General features: G+C 39.4%; 1 protein-coding gene and 1 long non-coding RNA gene across 3 annotated transcripts in view; one reads left to right on the top strand and one right to left on the bottom strand.

Moving 5' to 3' along the window:
• CYP7B1 (cytochrome P450 family 7 subfamily B member 1) overlaps nucleotides 1-17123 on the top strand; it is a 175618-nt gene that overhangs the window by 110236 nt on the left and 48259 nt on the right. The gene's annotated exons all lie outside the window — the stretch shown is intronic.
• LOC132664131 (uncharacterized) lies at nucleotides 2028-7770 on the bottom strand. Its single transcript, XR_014136516.1, has 3 exons — nucleotides 7659-7770; nucleotides 4957-5076; nucleotides 2028-2392 (listed from the first exon to the last, which is right to left on the bottom strand). It is a non-coding gene; the product is annotated as an uncharacterized LOC132664131 (long non-coding RNA).

Raw genomic sequence — 17123 nt, 5'->3', positions numbered from 1 at the left:
TGAATCAATATATGATACCCCATCACTGTCTATTATAAACGAACATTTGTAATAAAATAAGATGGCAGTCTTCTCACAACTATTTACAAAATATCCTTGAAAATAAAATAATCAGGGGTGCCTGCGTGGTTAAGTGCCCAACTCCTGGCTTTAGCTCAGGTCCTGATCTCATGGTTTCGAGAGTTCAAGCCCTGCATCAGGCTCTGTGCTGGTAGTGCAGAGCCTGCCTGAGAGTCTCTATCTCCCTTTCTCTCTCTGCCCCTCCCCCACTTGCACTCTTTCTGCCTCTCTCAAAATAAATAAGCTTAATTTTTTTTTTAAAAGTCTTCCAGCAAGGAAAGGGTGGTGAAGGAAAATTTGAAAAGAAAAGAAAAAGGCCCAGAAGAAGCTTCGTCTTAAATGATATCTAGAAGCTTGCCAGATAAACAGAAAAATAAATAAACTCTGGGTATAGGGAAGAGTATGTTTCAAAAATTGCCTGTGTTCCAAAAATTACTTTGAGCATAGGAGTAGAGTGAAGGGAGAAGGAAAGGGGGGAAGATAAAGTGATACAGATTGGTAGAAGTTGGGTATTAAGAAAAGCCTAGTTGGTGGGGCACCTGGGTGGCTCAGTCAGTTAAGCATCTGACTCTTGATTTCGGCTCAGGTCATCATCTCATGGTCTGTGAGATTGAGCCCCATGTTGCGCTCTGCTAACAGCACAGCGCCTACTTGGGATTCTCTCTCTCCCTCTGTCTGTCCTTCACCCACTCATTCTCTTTCTCTCTCTCTCAAAATAAATAATAAGCATTTAAAAAAATCTTTTATGTATATAATCATATATAGTAAGGCAGACATACTGGCACAAGGAGATTACAGAACCTCACCTGGTTTAAATCCCATCTATGCCCATCAACAATTGTTTTGTAACCTTGGAAATCCCTCCAAGATTTCATTTTTTCATCTACCACAATGAAAAGCACACATATCTTACAGGGTTGAGGTAAGGATTTGCAGCCATGTAGAAACACAGAAAGTACTCAGTGTTTGAACGCGATCATTCTTATTTAAGTGCCATGCTAAGGAATTTGTGCCTCAGTTGTTTCCGAAGAGCCAAGATTTTAATTGGTGAAGTGGCACAGTTTGTATTCATGTTCGGGGTGAATGGGAAGAATAGAATTGACTTAGTATTTGAGCAAGCTGCTTAACTCTCTAAATCTGAGTTTTTGCATCTGTAAAATGGACAGCAATAGAACTTACCTTCTCAGCTTATAAAGGTTCAATGAGAGCACGAACAGCACTGAGCACTAACCCAGCAGCAATCTATCAGTGCATATTAGTTATTATTTTTGTTCTCTTGATAGGGGTGAGTTTGAAAGCAAAGAGACCACCCAGCTGGGAGACCTTTGTTAGGGTCTAGTTGGGAAGCAAGGTAGGTCCATACCTTGTGGGATGGGCTGCAGAGCTAGATGTTAATTTAAGAATGAAAATCAAGAAGCCTATGATTCATTGACTGTGGAAGATAATCTGTCTGTTGTATTCTTTCCTTCACAACATGCTTTTTCCTCTATGGAATGAAAACTGTAGTTACATTTAGGTTTTTAAAGTATGCATTTCATATTAAAGGCATACATTTCCCAAGCAGTCAGGTCCACATTGCCTGAATGTCCCTGCTAATGAACCATTGCAGTTGAATGTCACAGCTTAAAGGAAGGGGTTACTTTAAGTTCAACAAAATTGGAACAAGTGCTAGAGACCACAGTTGGATTCAACAAATCAACAGAAGTCCAGCAGACGCTGTGACTTCCAATCTGTACCATATCTGCCCCCCTTTACCCTGCACACAAATTTAAATGTATTAAAAGGATTATTAACAACATTACACAGTTTAACAGAAATCAGCCTAAGCGACGAAACCATCTGGATATAGCTAAGATCAACTACTCTGGCTCCACTATAATAGAAAAACAGTTTAAATCATCTCTGGTCCTCCAAAAGAAAAGGACACAAAATAAAAACTGACATCCTTGCAAACAAACGACAGTAAATCACATCAGAGTTCTTAAGGTGGCAGAGCCTAACTTTCAAGAACACTATCATGGCCTTACATGGAAGGTTTGGCTGCTGTCTTCCAAACTTTTACAGAGTCCTTTTTAATTCTTGCCAGAACTTTAATCTAGAAGAAACCTACAACGTTTGGTCTAACGCCTCACGTTCATGAAGGGTCACCGTCGTAATACTCAGACTCAGGAGAACATGTGTGACCCTCCAACTCTATTTTTGCCCTTAGCAGTCTCTGTGAAGGCTTTGCTCTTCATGCTTCTGCAAGATCCTGCATGTTGCTGCAAAGGTCACCAGGTTTCATTCTCGTGTAAGTTGTGAGCTGCAGGTGGTCGCACGCCCTTTTCCACGTCTGTAGGACACCAGGGAGTTTATTCTTTATTTTCTGAAAGTTTTAAAGTGTCTTTCCAACCTCTCAACTGTTAGCTTTGTGAGCGTTCTCACTATATTTTCTGGGTTAGGTTCTTCCCTCATAGCAGCTCAAAGAACAAAAATGTAGCCTAGATTCTAGAGTATTGCTCAGTAAAATGTAAGCACCCACTCCTTGATTCCTGGGTCCTTCCTATTAGCCTGGTATGATACTCACAGAACAGTATGATAAATGGCTCTTAGCTGGAAGGCCCCTGGTGATCCTTGACTCCTGGTAGTTATGCCTTTGTACGTTCCCTTCCCCCTTGAGCGTGGGGTGGACTGAGTGGCTTGCTTCTAACAGATAGAATACACAGAAATAATGGGATGCCACTTCTAGCATTTGGCAGCAAAAAGATTAGCTTCCACTTTAGGCACTCACTCATTCAGTCTTGCTTTCTTGGGTCATTCCCCGGAGAAGCTAGCTCCTGTGGCACAAAGCAGTCCTGGGAAGAGGCCCATGTGACAAGGGACAAAGGCCTGCAAAGGTCCTGCTCCATCAAGCCTTCAAGTGGGACCATAGCCCCAGCCAGCACTTGAGTACAGTTTCGTCAGAGTCCTTGGGTCAGAGGCACCCTAAACTTTGCCTGGATTCTAGACTCACAGAAATAGTGAAATAATAAATGTTTATTGTTTTAAGCCTCTCAGTTTGGGGGAAATGTTTTTACGCTTTTATTCTTATTTTATTTACTTATTTATTTTTAGGGTTTTTTTTAATGTTTATTTATTTTTGAGAGAGAGAGACAGAGCATGAGCTTGGGAGGGGCAGAGAGAGAGGAAGACGCAGAATCTGAAGCAGGCTCCAAGCCATCAGCACAGAGCCTGAAGCAGGGCTTGAACTCACGAACTGCGAGATCATGACCTGAGCCGAAGTCAGACACTTAACCGACTGAGCCACCCAAGTGCCCCTATTTAAAAAAATTTTTTTAATGTTAAGCTTTTACTCTTTTTTTAAAGGTTATTTATTTTGAGAGAGAGAGAGACAGAGAGAGAGAGAGAGAGAGAGAGAGCACATGCATGAGTGGGGAGGGGCAGAGGGAGAGGAGTCCCAAGGAGGCTCCACGCTATCAGCTCAGAACCCAACACAGAGTTCAGTCCCACAAACTGAGATCATGACCTGAGCCAAAGTCAAGAATCTGACGCTCAACCGACTAAGCCACCCAGGCTCCCCTGGTGGCAATTTATTATACATCAATGATAATGAATACAAAGGCTAAGACAGTAGATTCTGGAAACATATATATGCATGAAAATCTTGCCTGAATCATGTTTTTAGTAAGGGCCATGGACTAGTTATCTAATTTTTGTAAGCCTCAGTTTTATGATCTATAGAAAAGCTACACTAATAATGGTACCTTCTTCATAAAGATGATTATTTGGGCATTAATTGAGATAATATGCCTAAAGTGCTTGGCAAGACCACCCGGCTCATAGTAAGTACTTGTTGAATGTTGTTTTATTTTTATTGTTATATTTAGTGCTTGTCACTCTTACATAATGATTTTTGCCGAGGGTTCTGTCCTTTATCTTCCCATTAGCTCTCCCTCGGTGGGTCTCATATACTCCAGAACTGGACTTCTCACGTATGTACCCATAACCACCAAGCCTCTACATGTCTTAGGAACTAAGATGTATGTTTATTGCCTATTGAGTAATTCTACCAAACTGTCCCACTCACAGGCATATCACCTCAGAAATCCGTCTACTTTCCCTCCCAACATCACACCAAGTGTTTGTTGCTCCCCTAGTCTCTTATGTGAGAGGAGCCATCATCTGAGAACCGTGTTCTGAGTATGAATAGCCAAGATTGTCATCATCTTCTAAAACAATTATTGCAAGCACACAGTGCTCACTGTACAAGGATATTCACCATAATGTGCTAAGAATTAGGAACGGTCCAGGGAGTCAGGGGTGACTCAGTCGATCAAGTGTTCAACTCTTGGTTTTGACTCAGGTCATGACCTCATCATCTGGGGGTTTTGTGGGTTCGAGCCCTGCATCTGGCTCCTCCATGCTGATGGTGTAGAGCCTGCTTGGCATTCTCTGTCTCCCTCTCTCTCTCTCTCTGTCCCTCCCCCACTCGTATTCTCTCTGTCTCTCTCAAAATAAATAAATAAACTTAAAAAAATTTTTTTTTAAATTAGGAACTGTCCAAGCATCCATCAATAGAAAATCAATTAAGTCATTTAATTATAACTTAAATTTCTTGTTTTGCGGCAGGCCCAGTGCTAAGAGCATTGTATGTATTGTGTCATGTAAGTCATAGCAACCCTGTTTGTATTCATTCAGTGGAATTCACACAGCACATTTCCACGGATGCTGTAGGTATCAATTTACCAGTATAGATTCTCACGAAATATTATAAAATGAGAAAAGAAAACTATGAAAGCTGCACATAATAGCACAATATTAAAATATGCATCTATGCATAGATGTGAACATACATAATAAAGAGTTTTTCATTACAGGTACTTTGCACAGTTTCAATATGCACAAAGTTTCACTTACCATGATTTGGTGAAGTTACGCCGGTTCCCCAACACTACAGTTCAAAAGTCAGTTGCTACAGTCCGTGACTGTGAAAAATAAAGTACGGAGTTCATCTCTAGTTCTTCAGTCCACAAGTCACTATATAAACCAGAGATGCACATCGTGATCAGTGACACGATCACATCAGTTCTTCCCAAGTCGGTCAGTGGTCTGTTGCTGAGTATCTGTCGTTCAGGTCATGCCAGGGCGTAGCGGTGGTGCCACCTTTCTTCAGGTGGAAACTCAGATGCTTGAGAAAGAATTGACCAAGAAAGATGAAGGGCAGCTAAGAGACAAAAGTAGCAACAATGCAAGTGAGATGTGAATTTAATGTGAATGGAGACAGAGAAGAAACCACGGAGCGGGGGAATGCACAGCCACCATCCAGAGGCTCTGGATGGGCAGCAGAAGGGCTCAGGGAAGGAAGCTTATGAGCATAAAGGAGAAAAGTGGCTTCTCCCCAGGGAAGCAACCACAGCGAATAATTTACTTCACGTGAAAGGAACTCTCAGAGATAGTGCACAGCACTGAAAGCTCAAAGGATCAAATGTTAGGAGCCAACATGACCTCACAGTTCATGAGATCGAGCCCTCCTTGGGCTCTGCACTGACGAGATGGAGCCTACCTGGTATTCTCCCTCTTTCTCTCTCTCTCTCTCTCTCTCTGTCTCTCTCTCTGCCCCTCCCCCACTCGTGCCCAGACACGCACTCTTCCCCCCACCCCACAATAAATAAATAAACCTTAAAAAAAAGGAGCTGATCCAAATGGAGAAAGGGGTGTGACAATTGGCCAGGGCACAGAGAAGATACACCATATCTCAGTTATGTGACAAGAAGAAGGCAACCACCACTGCTCAAACTGCTCAAGCTTTTTCAGTAAAAGAAGTTACTTTTCAGTGTTTCTAATGTGGGTTTTGTGTGTGTGTGTGTGTTTTGTTTTTTTGGTTTTTTTTGAAAGAGAGTACAAGCTGGGAGGGGCAGAGAGAAAGAGGGACAGAGGATCTGAAGCAGACTCTGCACTGACAGCAGTGAGCCCAGCATGGGGCTTGAACCCACAAACTGTGAGATCACAACCAGAGCTGAAGTTGGACGCTTAACCAACTGAGCCACTCAGGCGCCCCAGTGTTTCTAATGTTTTAAATTAGTTTGGACTAAATAAATGTTAATTTTACTATTATTTTCACATTCCTATACATTTGTGGCCAACAATAGGAGAGATTCTAGTGCTTTGACAAAAACTTCAAAGGACCACAGAATAATAATTTTATATTTACGGTCACTTGGCATGGTTTCATCTTACACAGTTTTATGGTCCTGCACTACTGTGTAAAGCAAGGGCTGTCTGTATATATTACCCTTAAGATGTACGTTAATATGCTAATGATACTGTTTTGGAGTGGCTGGATTACAGGTGACTTTGGATTACCTCCTTTTTATAATGTCTCTACAATGAGTATAGATTTCTAAGATCTAATTTAATTATTCTGGCATCTCTTTGACATACATTTTGAGCCCCTACTAATTAAAGGAATTTGGCCGGTGCTGGAAGAAAAAGGAAGAGAAAGACATGGTTCTTCCCAACAAGAAGGTCATGGAGTAGTGCCAGTGCCTGCCACATCACAACAAAATTTTCACACCACATGCCAAGTATAATAGAAGTATCAAAAACAATTAGAACTGGGGCGCCTGGGTGGCTCAGTCAGTTAAGCAACTGACTCTTGATTTCAGATCATGATCTCAAGGTTCATGAGCTTGAGCCCCGCACTGGGCTCTGTGCTGACAGCATGGAGCCTGCTTGGGACTCTCTCTCTCTCTCTCTCTCTCTCTCTCTGCTCCTCCCCTGCTAACGCACATACTCTCTCTCTCAAAATAAATAAATGGACTTAAAAAAAACAAAACAAACAGAACACCAAAGAGAGCAAAAGTTGGAGAGGGCCTCAGCCTTTTTACCCTCCAATGTTAAAGTTTTCCCCCCAAGGAAAAATGGATCCTAACTGGCCACAGCATTTCATACCAGAGATTACTGACACCCACAGGCCACTTTCTAGAGAACCCGTTTTAGTTATAGGCTTCTCAAGTGAAAAAGCCAAAGTAACAAGGTGGTGTGAAAGTCCACTGAATTCGGGTGCCAAACATTATTCAGATACTTGTTTTACCTGCTTCCTTCAGTCAATTGAAATGCGACCCAAAGGGTCTCACTTTGATTTGTTTTTGTTTTTGCTTTACACACTGCTTTTTATAAACGCCAAACCTTTGTAATCAAAACTTTAAATAGAGAGCCCTGAGGCAGGGTGGCTGTGCTCTGGGCCCAGGGACAGGACCATCACAGACAGCTCCAGTGCCACAAGGATGCATTGTCACTGTTTGCTTTGCCTTCAGTTTTGAGAGTCCTTAAATTCAAGTTTAATGTGTTTGTGGTGGCTTAAAATTCAGTGATTTCCCCAATCACCCGGCAGTTGTGAGACCCTTATTATAAAGCTGACAGCACCACATAGGAACACTTCTTAACATCAATACATGGGATTCAGAAACCAAAACCTCCGAGTCCTGTGTGAAAATCTTGCATGATTGGGCTTCCCCCCCACCCCCCGCCCCACCCCAGTGTCTTCAACAAATGAATTCTTGTTGGTTAAAATGGTTTTATCTTTGGTTTTGTGACTTCATTAGAGCACTTCTTCTTACCTTGTATGTTGAGTTATGGTGGTGAATGAGAAACTTCACTGATGTCTTAGCAAATGAGGCCTGGCTATGTTTCTGGTGTTTGCTCCCCAGGGCCTTTCTCCAGGACACAGCATGGCCTAGACAGCTTTTCCCAAAGAGCAGTGAGCCTACCAAGGTCAGGAGGCAATTGTGATTGTGACATCAATGTCAAATCATCCTGTGAAAAAGTTAGCCCCTTTGTAGTTTGCTTTAAACCTTATGAAGTCAAAGACCAAAGAACCAAGTATTCTCTGCTCATAACACTTGCTAATCTTCCTTGTAGACCAAGAACAGGTTCTGGGCTTGGAGCTTTGAGCAGACTAGAATATCTAGCTAGAATTTAATTGCAATGTTTTATTTTTCTGTATGGTGTTGATTTATTTACCCAAAAGAAGTGAGCCCATTTAAAAAAGGATACTAAGAAAATAGTATGAGCAGGTGTTTCGTGGATGTGGCTAAAATTTTTGACGATGGTTTTTGAAGAACTAAAGGTTGGGGATATTAGTAATTTGGAAAAAAATGTAGGCTAGGAGTCAAGAGGCCACAATTTATATTTTGGGTCTTTTTATTTTAGGATGTTTGCAAGTCATAGCCTGTCTACATCTCCATAATCTCATCAATCAATTTTCAGGATAGGTTATATGTGATTCACAGTAATAGCTGTCATTGATAGAACCTTTCTTTTGAGCTTGAGTGTTCTTAAATATTTTATATATTCCATTGAATCTTCACAACCACCCAGTAAGGGAAGAAGTATCATTAGCCCTACCTTGCAGAAAATGGAGCCAAGTTACAGAGAGAGTTTGCCTCAAGAGTATCCATTGAGTGGGTGGAAATCAGGAGTCAAATCCAGACAGGCTCCAAATCTTGTGCTCTTAGCCACCAAGATTACCAACCTTGGAAGCATTGCAATATTTGTTTTGGATTCCAGAGTCTCAATATGTTCATCCACTTTCCCCAGATCATCTTCCAACCACAGTGTTTTATTTTATGGAAATAGCTTCAGCCTATTATGGAAACAGCTTCACCAATCAGAGCCTTGTGGGTGAAGCAGTGCAGCAGGCAAGGCTGGGAGGCAAAGGTCTCAGTCTGTGGCTGCTAAATGGAAGAATGAGCCGTATCTTCCTAGTGCCATCAGAGGGAAGAGAAACCACCTCGGAAGAATCACCACAGACACTCTCCAAGTGTCATTTCCTCAAAGCTCAGATGATCAGTGTACATTACGGATGGTCTCAGCTGCTCTTCTGCCCTCACCTCAAATCCACCTTTATATATTTTTATAATCTAAGAAATCAGTATTTGTAATTACCTTTTATGCCCCTAGTGCAAACTGTAAAGATTCCTCAGGTCATTGACTTCCTCCAGACCCAGCCCCACAGTGTGCTATAGAGGAAATTGCCAAGCGCTCTCTATTTTAACTTGGATGAAAGGCCCTGTGAAGGCCAAACAAAATTTTCTGTTGCTGTTAGTTTACATTTTGAATTGCAAATTTCTCAGAAGATTCAAATTAAAAAATAAATGTCAAAGCTGTTACAATTTAAAGTTTAAAAAATCTTTGCCAGGTTATGTTAGAAAATGATTTTACCTGTGGCATAAAGAATTAAGGATTTCTGTATATGAGTGATCTGTGACTTTGTTTCTAATTATTTTTAGAACAGTAAGGCAGTTTATAGTAACACATCTAGTTATACCTATTTGCTTTATTTTGTTATTAGGGGCTGGTATACAGTTTGGATAAACTTGACCCATATTTAGCATCCAACATATATCTTTCTTCTGGGAGTGGTAGTATTAGAGAGAAGCTTCTGTTGACTTATGTCCTTGTTTATTTTGAAATTAAATACACTGAGGAGTAATTTTATTTGAAACATATGCACAGATTCTAGAGCATGTGGGCATGGAAAGCTGATGCTAATGCTTATTGGCATCAAGGTATCATTCATATCATATTTTTAAATCTCAGATTACTCTGGAAGGCTGACAGTTGATTGCTTCAGAGCATGGAGTCTACCAATCACTTGACTCTCCCAAATCTCGTTCAGCAGAAATTGCAGTATGCGTTTTAGAAATTTAAATTTTGAGAAAAGGGATACAGTGTCTTCTAGTTCAAACATAGGTAAAGTATTCCAACACCTTTCACTAAACTACTTTCAACATTACCTTCTTATGATATGGTTATTATTACATTACAAAAAATAATTATTACAGAGTTGCCATTGCCTTGCAAAGGCTGGAACAAAATAGAATGAATGAAATATTCGAAGTTCCCACTTCACAGGTACAGAGATAACAATGAGAAAGGGCCCATGGAAACACCACTTAACAAGCACAGAAGTTAAATAATGTGTTAATGACATGTGTTGAGAAAAGATGCGAGTACGTCATGCAGGACTGTGAATAAGTAATTCTGGGAGTTGCATGTTGATTTGGGGATTTGAGCGTGATTTTACGTGGCCAGGACAGGTTCAATCATCACTGTATTTCTGTTAGGCAACAGTATTCCTTTGGTGAGGGTATATGGACACCAGATACACAGCAAAGAGAAACAGATGCGTGAACCAGGGTGCTAAATTCAAAACAGACTAACGATAAGGAACAATGAGTTACAGAAGCTTCTGACAATCTGAAATCGAAATAAGAAGTGAACTACAAGTAGAGTATGTAATCCAAAATAACCCCTATCATCACCGTCACTACAGGGTACTTCGGTATCTTTGTGTACGTAGTTAGCACCTACCTCCATCAACACTGAGCTCTCACAGGGAGGATCCTGTGTCTCTTATCCTTCCTGGTGCCCTTGTCATGTAGAGTAGAGTCTGACACAGATTGAGTACAGAATAATTGTTTGAATTGATGAATTGATCGATCCATTGATTATGGATGACCCAACTAATTGAGATTGCTATGAATAGCCAAAATTTATTTGAAATCATTGGCATCTAAGAGGAGCCATGTGATCAGATAAGAGACAATTTCAGGACCTTCTGTGACTGGGAGGCCAAATTAAGGTGGCACATTTTCAGGAACAGAAGCATGCATATTAGTATAAAACAAATATATGGCCAAATGATTTATATGAAAACTGATAACTGAAGATAAGTTACAGCAATTCATTTTAAAATGTTCTGCAGCTAGGTATAATTTGGATACAAAGCAAAAAGGTTAAAATTTTGCTGATTATCCCAGGTACAAGTCATTTGACATGCATCATCGCCAGGCCTTAGCCATACTGTGATGGTGGCTCTTTCTCTTACCTTCCTCTGAGGAAAGAATTGAGGAAATCTCAAATGTTAAAAATAATGGTTTCTAGACCATACCAAAAAAAAAAAAAAATCACCATCTCTTGTTGGGGAGCAGTATATTTAAAAAATCTTCCTGGTGGTTCTATGGTAAATTCAGGGTCAAGTACTATTGGATTAAAATTTGGGAGGAAAAATAATAGGAAGACACATTGAAGGATCATTCAACAAGAGAGACAATGGGTAGAAAGTAGGGTAATGGTTTGTGACCCAATAGTGGGACTTGAAATGGATTTAGTGAGTTCCAGCACACATTAAAAAATGTAAAATAGAAGAGAAAATATCAGAGTACATCACACATAATAAGCGAACGTTTTGGGCATCTGGGTGGCTCAGTTGGTTAAGCATCCGACTTCGGCTCAGGTCATGATCTCACAGTTTGTGAGTTCAAGCCCCGCGTCGAGCTCTGTGCTCACAACTCAGAGCCTGAAGCCTGTTTCAAATTCTGTGTTTCCCTCTCTCTCTGCCCCTCCCCTACTCATACTCTGTATCTCTCTCTCTCTCTCTCAAAAGTAAATAAACATTAAAAAAAATTTTTTTAAATAATGAGAGGAAGTTTTGTTTTCTGACTTGTAGGTATATCTACATAGCCATATACATATACATGTATTTGCATATCATAAAGTACACGTTGGATCAAAAGTTTTGGAGAACATTTGTCTAGGAAATGGGAGTGTATATCAACATTTTCATTTTGCAAAGTACCATGTAGTCCATTAATCAGAACATTCTTTTTTGTTTAACTGTTGTTTCAGTCACATTTGGCTAGGTTATAGTACAGTGACAAATAGCTGAGTGGCTTACAACTGAAAGATTTATTTCTTGTTCAATCTTTATGCTCACTGTGAGTCATAGTCTCCATCCCAGGTTCCAAATTTAAGGAGAATCTTCACGTGGGATATTTTTAAACTTGTGTCAATAGGAAGAGAACATAGTGGAACCATGTGATGGCTCATAAAGCTTCTGCTGGGAAGCGGCATGTATCACTGTTCACAGTTCACTGGCCAAGGAAGTCACATGGTTAAGTCTGGCATCAATAAGACATCAGTGAATAGTGCTTCTACGGGAAGGAACTGGGTATTTTAAACACTACTGCAATTTACCACAGCCCTTAAGCAAGTTCCTTAAAAATTTAAGAGATATCGAGTTCTCATATTCATTTTTTGCAGGGGTTAACTGAGATTTTGGTTAAGAATTAGTTTGCCTGAAAAAAATTTTTTAAAAACAGGGGCAGCACCTGGGTGGCTCAGTCAGTTAAGCGTCCAACTTTGGCTCAGGTCATGATCTCCTAGTTTGTGAGTTCAAGCCCCATGTCAGGCTCTGTGTGGACAGCCCAGAGCCTGGAGCCTACTTCAGATTTTGTGTCTCCCTCTCTTGGATTTTGTGACCTCCCCTGCTCATGCTCTGTCTCCCTCTCTCTCAAAAATAAATAAACATTAAAAAAAAAAGAATTAGTTTGCCCGAATCCTTTGGGGTAAATACTGCTGGTTCTAGTCCCTGAGAACTTTGGTGCCACAAATTCTTCAGTCTCTGTCATTTTGCTACAAACAATGCAGCTCTCTGAGTTAATGGTATTGAAAGATGAAAACTTTCTGAGACTCAGATGTCCTCATCTTTTCTTTTGTTTCAGATGCCTAATTTTTGACCTTGTATTATACTTTAATCAGTTGGAGGTGTTTTTAAAACACAGACATTAAACTAGACTAAGATTTAGTTTAAGAAGTTTCTAGAGATACCTCTCAGAATCTGGAGATGCAGAATAGGAATGTATAGGTTGTAGAATCTGACACCATGAGCTACCAAACTCTGGCTTGTATCAAGTGGCTTATTTTGTTTCCAGAGAATTAATGCTGTTTCCAAAAATTTGCTCTTATATGGCTCATTCAGGTAACCAGTGTTGAATATGGAAATTAGATTTTTGTTCATACAAGTTTATTACATTATAGTTTATGAATCATAGTGGCTATGTGCCAGACTCCCTTTCAAGCTAAGCAACCTCTTCTCTAAGTTATTCCAGCTGAGTCTTTTATTTGAAGTGTTTCTTCATCTTGGCTCATTTAGCCACAAACAGAAGTTGCCCTATGGGAGATAACATCTTATGTTTATTTACTTTATAGGATTATCACCTCTGGGCTCATTGCAAGTGCAGAACATACCGGAAAAGAGAAAAATCTGATTTCAGAAAGTCAGGACCCCCTTAACCCTGACATGTGCCTATCTTTCTTTGGATAATGTGGTACAGAGAACAAATCATTGGACTGGGAGTCAGGAGACCTGGACTTTGATCTTTTTGGCTGGTTTGTTGCTGCGTGACTGGACAAATTAATTTACTTCTCTGATTCTGTTTTCTTATTTGTAAGATACATGATGAGTCTCCCAAAACTCTTCCAATTTCAGTACCCTGTTCTACTTATGGAATTCTGCAGAAGCCATATAGATGGCTCAGCAAAATCATTAAAGAAGAGATTTTTCAGGGTGCCTGGGTGGCTCAGTCAGTTAAGTGTCTGACTTCGGCTCAGGTCATGATCTCACGCTTTGTGAGTTGGAGCCCCGCGCTGGGCTCTGTGCACAGCTCAGAGCCTGGAGCCTGCTTTGGATTCTGTGTCTCATTCGCTCTCTACCCCTCCCCCACTTGTGCTCTGTCTCTCTCTGCTCTCAATAAATAAACATAAAAAAACTGAAGTACAAAACAATCATACAATGTACCACATTTTTTTTCCAGCTGGCTCATTGCGATATTCTTTATATACCATGAAATTCATTCACTTTAAGTGTACAGCTTGATGAGTTTTCAGAAATTGACACAGTTGTGCGACCATCATCCCAATCCAGTTTAGAACACTTCTGACATCCAAAAAGTTTCCTTATGACTGTTTGCATTTAATTGCTGCTCATACCCTCAATCCCAAGGGAGAACTGATCTACCTTCCACCACTATTTTTTTTATCTTTTCTAGAAACTTCATATAATTAAACTTATGTACCTGGCTTCTTTGTCTTAGCATAATGCTCTTAAGGTTTATCAGTGTTGTTGCATACAGCAGTGGTTTGTTCCTTTCTTATTGCTGATATACCACTTTTTATCTACTTAATAGTTGATAGACTTTTGAATTGTTTCTAATTTTTGGCTATGATTAATGCACCTGTGAACATTCACATACAAGTCTTTGTGTGGCCGTATGTTTTTATTTCTCTTGGGTAAAAAGACACCTAGAATTGGAATTGCTGGGTTGTACTATTAGTGTATGTTTTACATTATAAGAAATTTCTTGCCTTTTTTCCAAAGTGAATGTATTATTTCATATTCTTACCAGCAGTATATGACAGTTCCGATTTCTTCTCATCTTTGCCAACACTGGCACAGTCATTCTTTTTGATTTTTGCCATTTTAGCAACTGAATAGTAGTATCTCATTTTAGTTTGTAATTTGCATTTCACTAAAGATTAATGTTGAGCATCTTTCATGTGCTTATTGGCCATTTGTGTATCTTCTTTGTTGAAGTATTTATTCATATATTTTGCCTGTTTTTTTATTGGATTGTCTCCTTATTATAGAATTATAAGACTTCTTAATATATTTGTCCCTAGTTTTTAATGGTCTTGCCCTGCCGTAAGCATATTATATATATTATATATTATTATATATTATATAATATATATTATATAATATTAATGTAATTATACATTATACATATATATAATATATACATAATATATATAATATGCTTATATAAAATACCATAATTTTTATATATTGATAGATACACACACATAGAGATAGGTAGATAGATAGATAGATAGATAGATAGATAGATGTTAGATACAGAGAGATAGATACACACACACACTTTACATAAAATTCATTGGAAATAAGAAGATAGAATTTTGTTGTTGATTACCATTTTGGTATTACTTATTTTTTAGTTAATTCATTTATTTTTTAATTTACATCCAAGTTAGCATATAGTGCAACAATGACTTCAGGAGTAGATTCCTTAATGCCCCTTACCCATCTAGCCCATCCCCCCCTTCCACAACCCCCTTCCACAACCCCTCCCCTCTGTTGTTCTCTATATTTAAGGGTCTTTTATATTTTGTCCCCTTCCCTGTTTTTATATTATTTTTGCTTCCCTTCCCTTATGTTCATATGTTTTGTACCTTAAGTTCCTTACATGAGTGAAGTCATATGATATTTGCCTTTCTCTGAATAAGTTCACTTAGCACAATACCTTCTAGTTCCATCCACATAGTTGCAAATGGCAAGATTTGATTGATTTGGCAAGATTTGATTACCGAGTAATACTCCACTGTATAATATATACCACATCTTCTTTATCCATTCATCCATCAATGGACATTTGCGCTCTTTCCATACTTTGGCTATTGTTGATAGCACTGCTATAAACATTGGGATTCATGTGTCCCTTCGAAACAGCACACCTGTATCCCTTGGATAAATACCTAGTAGTGCAGTTGCTGGGTTGTAGGGTAGTTCTATTTTTAATTTTTTGAGAAATCTCCATATTGTTTTCCAGAGTGCTGCACCAGTTTGCATTCCCACCAGCAGTGCAAAAGAGATCCTCTTTCTCCACATCCTCGCCAACATCTGTTGTTGCCTGAGTTGTTAATGTGAGCCATTCTGACAGGTTTGAGGTGGTATCTCATTTTGGTTTTGATTTTTATTTCCCTGATGATGAGTGATGTTGAGCGTTTCTTCATGTGTCAGTTGGCCATCTGGATGTCTTTGGAGAAGTGTCTATTCATGTCTTTTGCCCATTTCTACACTGGATTATTTGCTTTTCGGGTGTTGAGTATGATAAGTTGTTTATAAATTTTGGATACTAACCCTTTATCTGATATGTCATTTGCAAATATCTTCTCCCATTCTGTCAATTGCCTTTTAGTTTTGCTGATTGTTTCCTTCGCTGTGCAGAAGCTATTTTTTTTTTTTTAATGAGGTCCCAGTAGTTCATTTTTGCTCTTATTTCCCTTGCCTCTGGAGACGTGTTGAGTAAGAAGTTGCTGCGGCTGAGGTCAAAGAGGTTTTTGCCTGCTTTCTCGTCTGGGATTTTGATGGCTTCCTGTCTTACATTTAGGTCTTTTATCCATTTAGAGTTTATTTTTGTGTATGGTGTAAGTGGTCCAGGTTGATTCTTCTGCATGTCGCTGTCCAGTTTTCCCAGCACCACTTGCTGAAGAGACTGTCTTTATTCCATTGGATATTCTTTCCTGCTTTGTCAAAGATTAGTTGGCCATATGTTTGTAGGTCCATTTCTGGATTCTCTATTCTGTTCCATTGATCTGAGTGCCTGTTTTTGTGCCAGTACCATACTGTCTTGGTGATTACAGCTTTGTAATTTATTTTGAAATCTGGGATTGTGATGCCTCCAGCTTTGATGTCCTTTTTCAAGAGTGCTTTGGCTCTTCGGGGTCTTTTCTGGTTCCACACAAACCAGGGTTTGTTTAGGATTGTTTGTTCTGGCTCTGTGAAGAATTCTGGTGTTATTTTGATAAGGATTGCGAGGATAGAATTTTTAATTCTAGGAAAGGAGCAGAATGAATTTTAAATGCTCATTAACAGTCATTAAACACTTATGAGGAATTATCTGTAAGCTCTCAAGATGGTAGAATGGTCATTTACAGATCATATGGTGGCTTCTGTTTTTATAGGTCATACCCTATTTATAGAGGAGAGAAAAAACACCTTCTATAGGTGCATGAGTCTTGTCAAAACTCACATATTTCTGAGAAGGGATGAAGAAGTATCTGAGGAACTAGGAGAAAGATATGAATCTTTGCTTTTTTACTCTATTGGGAATTAAAAAATTTGCCATTTGGAGGGTGGTCTGTGGAAAGAATTCATGTTTTACTGACTTTGGCATCACTTTGTTTAAGTCACAATTCAAAACATAGTTACATGTACATGCATGAGCATGCACGTGCACACACACACACACACACACACACACACACACCCTTCCCCAATGAGAAAAAAGAATATATCTGCACTTCAATTTTTTCTGCCAGTCTTCCCTAATCCCTCCAGCCCTAAAACAAGATAATATCACTTACAGGAGTGTTGGACTAATTTTGGGAACAGTGAAATAATAAAATCCCTTACTCTAACCTGTAGTTTTAACTGACAAACT

This window comes from Panthera onca, chromosome F2 (genome assembly GCF_046562875.1).
Source record: "Panthera onca isolate mPanOnc1 chromosome F2, mPanOnc1 haplotype 2, whole genome shotgun sequence".
In the NCBI taxonomy this organism is placed as follows: Eukaryota; Metazoa; Chordata; class Mammalia; order Carnivora; family Felidae; genus Panthera; species Panthera onca.
The sequence above is the reverse complement of the archived record's forward strand: the minus strand, read 5'-3'. Positions and strand labels throughout refer to the sequence as shown.